Here is a 7304-nt window from a genome sequence, read left to right as displayed (position 1 = left end):
CAGTGCCCATGACTGTCCAAAAACTGTAGGACTAAAGGTCAACCCCCCCCCCCCCCCCCCCCCCCATGCTTTGTTTATTTTGTGATTTTGCAGCGAGATGTTACAATATGGTTTTTGTGTGAAGGACAATTGGGTGACTTAGAGTGCAGAAAGTAGCACCGGCGCAGAGTTGCAATAGTACAAGTTATTCACAATAAGCCAAACCAAATGTACCATGTAGTACAGTAGAAATGTCTCGCCAACATCTCTCCCGGTGCCAACACCTCAGCCTGTTAATCCACAACTGGTTCCACAACTGGCCAACTGAAACATCATAAATCTGTTTTCTCTTTTATGCCCACTACTAGATTCTTTCTTTCTTTCAATCACATTCTGTGTTGCTAAATCACGCACGCAAGTGTGCACACGCGTGTGTGCATGGCATTATATACACAAGTACACACGCCTCTTTGGCTCCCTGTGCGAGCATTAATATCTGTCAAACGTGCTCACGTCTCTTACCCGAGAAATCCTCAGTGTTCATTTGACTTTGCGAGTGAGCAAATGGAAACACATGGACCTCCTTGAACACACTCTGGTTTAAAGGAACACTGAAGATTTTATACTTTGTATATACCTGCCCCACTGGGGAGACCCCTCAGAAGAAAAGGTCAGCCAAGATTATCTACTGGAGCCTCAGAACAGCTAGCGACTGAGTTTTCCTAATCAATGCTCAGGCATATACAGTACATGCATCTATAGTCTATACATTGAGGTGCTGAGGTTTAACCAACACCTAGCATCCCTATTCTGGGCCAAACATTCACTACGAATAGGAGATTTTTTCTCTTTACTCCTAAGAGAAAGAGCAGACCTAGCATAGAGCCCTGGGGGACCCCTCTCAACGAAGTAGGCCTATGAGGATTAAGTTGTTAAATAATGTACTTAAAGATTTCACCGCCTACAAGGGATAAGGTCATGAACTGCTAGAGAGTGAGAACAGGTGAGGTTAATGAACAGAACCGTATATAAAATAATTTCAACACACAATTAAATTAACATCCGAGTGTATTAAAAGGGAGTTTGAGAGGAAAAGACAGAGGTCTTACCTGCCTTTGTCCCAATATGTCCTTTCTCTTCTCTTCTCTTCTCTTCTCTTCTCTTCTCTTCTCTTCTCTTCTCTTCTCTTCTCTTCTCTTCTCTTCTCTTCTCTTCTCTTCTCTTCTCTTCTCTTCTCTTCTCTTCTCTTCTCTTCTCTTCTCTTCTCTTCTCTTCTCTTCTCTTCTCTTAATTCTCTTCTCTTAATTCTCTTCTGTTCAGTTCTGTTATTATCTTAATTCTTTGTTTCACTTGTTGAAATTCTTCTTTTCACTCCTCCAGTCTTCCTCCTTTCTCCTTCCCCTGGTGTGCGCTCTCTGTCTTTCTAGTCTCTTCCTTCACTGTGCTCACTCAACGCTCCACCAAGGTGTGTGTGTGTGCGCGCGCGCGTGTATGTGTGTGCGTGTGAAGTCTGTGTCTCGTTGTCAGTGCGCACATCAGCAGGTCCCTGAGCCGGCGAGTGAGCGACTTTGCTTTGTGCCGCCCCCAATGCTGTACCAACTGAGTGACTGAGAGAGAGAGAGAGAGAGAGAGAGAGAGAGAGAGAGAGAGAGATTACTTCTCTGCACAAACACATTGTCCCCTCAGGGAGATCCCCCCCCCCTCTCTCTCTCTCCCTCTCTCTCTCTCTCTCTCTCTCTCTCTCTCCCTTTCCACCCCTCCTCTCTCCTGCAGTCCCTTTATCTTTTATCTTCTCCCTTTATTTGTCTCGTTTCAGGTCTTCAGGCTTTCTTTCATCCTGAGACCTTGTAGGAGTATAGAGTGCAATGTCTTACTCTTCCTTTCCCTTCAGTCCCACATGAGTTTCTTGGGTTTTTATCTCCTCTTGTTTCTTTCTCTTCTCCTTTTATATTCCCCTTCTGTCTGAATCATGAATAAGTTACGCTGAACTGCCACAACAACAGAACGCAAATGGCAGCAACAACCCAAATATCTCTGTCACGTTTGTGTCACTGTTTGTTTCATTTGACTGCTCTGACAGAGTGCAAACACCATTGGAGCTTGATATATAGTTTCCCCAATAGGCTACAAGACGGTGGGAAGGAATGCCAATAGCGTTGCAAAACGTTTGCGGGTCAAGTAGCTGTGTTGCTTGAGTTCAAGTGTTATCTTACTGCAGGTTGTTGTGGCTGGCCTGCATAGCAGAGATGACGCTACGCTCATAAGGATGCAGCATCGGGTTTTTCAAAGGGACAATATTGTCCAAATTTGGAAATGTTTCTTATAATTATAATGTGTTCTGAGGCTCATGGCATTTCATCACGGTGTTACAACCAAGTCCTCGTGCAAGTCAGAGGATGCTAGTGACAGGTCACCGACTCAGAAGTGATCAATTTAACCTTGAGGAGACCCCACTCAGGTGTATTTAAGCCTGATGTTCTTAATTGCAGATTTTATCTTTAGCCATGTAATCTGCTCTAGATCCATATAAACCCCTTCTGCTGGAGGCACAAGAGAAGAGGTATTTTGTGTGTGTGTGTGTGTGTGTGTGTGTGTGTGTGTGTGTGTGTGTGTGTGTGTGTGTGTGTGTGTGTGTGTGTGTGTGTGTGTGCGCGCACGTAAGCGTGTGCGTGTGCTGTGTATTTTCACATTTCTATCTGCGGAAGTCTACAAGGACCTTTAGCTTGTGTTTGCGGGTAATGAAGCGGCGTGTGGATAACGTTTGGGGAAGGGACTATAGAACATCCAGGGTTACGTACAATGCATGTGTGAGAGTGTGTGGTGGGGGTGGTGGATGAGACATAGATGAAGATGAGAGAGACCCCCCCCCCCCCCCCCCCCCCTTCAACCTCACTCCAACAAAGCACCCCCATCCTCACCAACCCCTCTGCAAGCTGCCCTCGAATGTGGAACATAATATGAATATGCCTCTGGTATGCTTACTGTGGGGGGTTGCCAACTATATCAGAGTTTGCGTCTCCCAAAACAAAAAGCCCCCCCACACTCTCACTGGCTCCACGGGGGGTTTCATTTGCCTAACCGCACTCCTCTCCCTCCGCGACCCCATGGGAGACTCCCAGTTACCCCTCTCTGCTGCCGCTCACCTCCACCCTGCGGCGTCTCCTCTCCTCTCTAAACCCCCCCCAATTTCCTAATTTCCTTCCCTCCCAGGCTGAACGCTAACAAGCGCTCCAATCGCTAACAAGCGCTCCGAACGCTAACAAGCGCTCCGAACGCTAACAAGCGCTCCGAACGCTAACAAGCGCTCTGAACGCTCTCCGCCTGAGACTCTTCCCTTATTCTCCTCTTTTGTCTTCACCCTGGAAGGAGTCTTTGCTTTTATTCAACCACATGAACCCTAGCTATAGCGTCCCTATCCTGGGCATGTCATAATAGGAGAACATTAACGAAAACAGGCAATCATTCGACGAAAATAGCTGATCTACAAAGCTCAAGAGATTTGACATTGAGGTGGGGGGGAAAGGGAGAGGACCGAGCATAGACCCCTGGGGGACCCTATAGTCGTCGAAGTTTATAGATTTGAAGTGGTTAAGCCACCCTCCGTTTGTTGCTCCCTCTCTTGCTCTTCCTCTTTCAGTTATCTCTGTCACCCTCAGACCCCTTGCACCCCCCCTCATTATTTTTTTTGTTCCTTTTCTTTACACTCACCATTATTTTTTGGCCTTTCAACCGGTTTGTCTGAATGTGATTTGGTGGTGGGCAGGCTGGCCCTTGAAAAGACCCAGGGAGAGGAGAGAGAAGTGTGGGGGGGGGGGGGGGGGGGCACTCTTACAGGGGTGATGTCTCTGAATAAATAAGCATGGGTAATTTCATTGCTCTGAAACCTGCGTTGTGTTGTTTACTTTACTCTCTCCATCTTCTGTCCTCCACATTTCAGAAGAGAGAAGATAAAGACAACAATAATGGTGAGAAATCCTCACAGAAGCTCATTATATGGTTGTCAGCAAAGTTCTCTCTCAGGGCCTTGTGACGGATCAGTGCCACCCCACCCTCAACCCCCCCGACACGCATGTCATTATAGTCGAACACAGCAAAAATGTAAAAAAAAAGAAAGAAAATTAAACAGGGAAATTAATTCAAAATAGCTTTTGCTATATATCGTACTTAGTAGGAGCTTAGCTACTTACCCTAGCCTCTCTATTCTTTCTGGCCATGTCAAAATAAGCAAACATGCCCTGGGCCACCGGTGTGGCGGTCTAGGCTGCACTCTAGGCTGCAATGCCAGCCTATATGACAGCTTGTCACGGGTTCGAATCCCGATCCCGACAACCTTTGCTGCGTGTCACTCCCCATCTCTCTCTCCCCATTTCCTTTCAGCTAGTCTTCTGTCCTATCAATAAAGGCATAAAAATGAAATAAAAAAGCAAACGTGGTGGGAACGTGGTACAAGCTCACACACTCGTCGCAACTTGATGTGTTGTGAGCCATTTTCAGCAAAGAGATTTGCTGACAGACAATGGTGTGGGCCAAGGATGGCCACCCTGGGGGACCTTGGTCAAAATATATAGGGTTCAATGGTTAAGTGATTAAAATTAACCAATTGGTTTCCGTCTAAGAAGACGTCCAGTTCTGACAGAACTGAGATGTAGGGCAGTATGCCAGTGGCTCCATTTGAGGAGCCCAAAACGGCAACATTGTTTTGCCTATTTTCGCATGCCCAGAATATGGATGTTAGAATGTATTGATATCGTTACAAGCCGTTTAGAACTCATGGTCACAAGAGGCATATCATAGTGTGATGTCGGTGCTAGTTGACAAGGTGGATGTGGGACCATGCAGGGTTGGATTTGTTAAACGTTAAGGTCGTGGAACTCAGATACTGTCATGGGTGGATTGGGGAGAACATAACGCATCACTGCACTGCCACCATCACGCCATGACAAGTCTACCCTCAGTCATTATTTCTGAGTTGTTTGTCTTGCCCGTCTGTGATGCTTATGAACTGAATTATTCCCTCCCCCATCACATACCCTCCCCATTTCTATGTCTGTCTGCTTCTCTCTCTTTTTATCTATCTCTCTCTCTCTCTCTCTCTCCTACACACGCACGCATGCACGCACGCACGCACGCACGCACGCACGCACGCACGCACGCACGCACGTGCACACACACACACACACACACACACACACACACACACACACACACACACACACACACACACACACACACACACGCACGCTTGCAACCTCCATTCATGGTGGGCCAGACGAGACAAGTGCATGTACGACAGGTCATGTGTGAACATCAGGTATTAATAATGCAACACGGGAGGCTCTGCACTCTGCCATCACCACCATCAACACCAACACCCCCGCCCCTCACCCCCCGACTAACATCTGTAATGGCCATGCCTCCAGAGCTGTGACAGCAATTTAATTCGATAGCACAGTGATTCTCAACCTTTTTAATTTCAAGGACCACTGCAGTATGGTATGTATATTAGGCCACCTAGCATGGAGTGTTAATATTAACTCTGAGTGTACACTCGTTCAATTTGTACACTGTTATACAGAGCCCTAAATGTCCATTTGGACCCCCTGGTGATCCCGGGAACCGTCGTTATTAAGAAACAGTGGGGTAGCAAGCCAATGCTAAAAACCGTACTGTAATGATGGCCTTGCCGTTCCTTTCAGTGTACGGAATCGCATTAATCGGTTCACTGGAAAGATGAATCGAAATGGATGCGTTCAACAAATTGCTCAATGCTCGACCAGAGCTCTGCCCGTGTCGTCCCACTCACTGAACTGAACGTTCAGTTCAACTCATTCAAATAGTGAAGTGAGAATTAAAGGTTGTTCACTGACTGACTCCAGTCAGCAGGTCACGAGACACATAACTTGAAATCTGCAGCCGAATGTCTCGGGATTTAAACTATATGGGATATGGGATTTAAACTATGCTCTCTGTGAGATCCAAAATAAAGTTATAGCACTTATGGACTGGATATAGTCGGAAAAACGTTTATATGTGCTTGTATTTCAGTAATGTAACATTTTACGTAAACGTATGTTTTAAAAGTCAATTTCACGTTCATTCACAGGAATACAGTCAAGCTTAATTGTAAGCTCACATTGTGAGCTTGCAGATCTGCTATTTTCAAAATGTATTATTCGTTCAGTGACTCAAGTTATTTCTTTGCAGAGGTAGTCAATGAGGAGGGATAGTGGGACAAACAAAGCCTTCCCTCATCAAGGAGCTCAATGGGGCCACTGGCTAATAATGGCTAGTTATTTCAGTCCAATGAGGACAATTTTACAACTGACTGAGAGCTCAACTGACTGAGAAATGAACAGATTCATTCAGTTAGTGATTTAGTTCAAACAGTAAACGGCCCAGGCAGTTTCATGACCCTGACATCTGTGGTATCAGAACATATATATTTTATTTATGTATTTATTTGACAGGGACAAAGCTCATTAATCAACATGTCAGTTTTCACTTCAATGTAAATGGGCCAGAGTTAGCCAAAACTAAATTTCATCTGTAGTCCCTGGGCAGGCTCTTAAAAATGAATGATTAAAGAAAGACAGAGTGTTGTGTGCCTGCACACAACACCATCAACCACAACACCACCGTTGATGCCATGTGTGCATATGAGCACACATGGCTATATGAACACTATGTCCATACAAAAACACAGTACAATACAGATAAAAGAAAGACAGTGTGTAGTGTACCAGCACACAACACCATGCGTCGAGTCAAGATATATGCCATGCAGCTACAGGGGGAGTATTGATTCATTACACATTTACAACAGCTAACTTGAGAGTTTGTTCAGGAGCTAGAAATACATTTCATTATGTTACATTTCTAGATGTGAATGTTATCGACTCAACAATATAATTTACTTTCATTGTCAATATTGCACGTTCGTCCGTGCATGTGTGTGGAGAGGGGTCTGTCCAAGTGGGTGTTGCACACTCACATTTTCAATTAATTTCATTGATCAAGTAGCCTACATTTGGAGTATGCCGTGGTGGAAGAAACTAAATGTCTTTATTTAAGTAGCAATAGGCCTACCACAATGAAATACAATTCCTGTATTCAAAATACTTGAGTGAATGTACAAAAGTATTGTCAACATATACAGTTACTGCACCAAATGTAAAATACCCATTTCACAATCATATTATTAGATGTAATTCTAGTATTGCATCAATGTGTTCACCACTTAACGTTGCAGTATGTACAGTAATTATAGACTATTGTTACGGAGAGTTGCCATGCCACCTGCTGTGTTTGTCACCTGTCAAAACTGG

General features: G+C 45.0%; 1 protein-coding gene across 1 annotated transcript in view; it reads right to left on the bottom strand.

The window, feature by feature from the left end:
- hs3st1l2 (heparan sulfate (glucosamine) 3-O-sulfotransferase 1-like 2) overlaps positions 1 to 1428 on the bottom strand; it is a 21781-nt gene extending 20353 nt beyond the window's left edge. The window contains exon 1 of the mRNA XM_083784119.1: positions 1089 to 1428. The gene's annotated coding sequence lies outside the window, so the exon portion shown is untranslated. The remainder of the gene's footprint in view (positions 1 to 1088) is intronic.
- Between the last annotated feature and the right edge of the window lie 5876 nt (positions 1429 to 7304).

Source organism: Protomyctophum parallelum, assembly GCF_964188405.1.
Source record: "Protomyctophum parallelum genome assembly, chromosome: 15".
NCBI lineage: Eukaryota > Metazoa > Chordata > Actinopteri > Myctophiformes > Myctophidae > Protomyctophum > Protomyctophum parallelum.
Note: the sequence above shows the minus strand (reverse complement) of the source record. Positions and strands in the feature narration are given on the sequence as shown.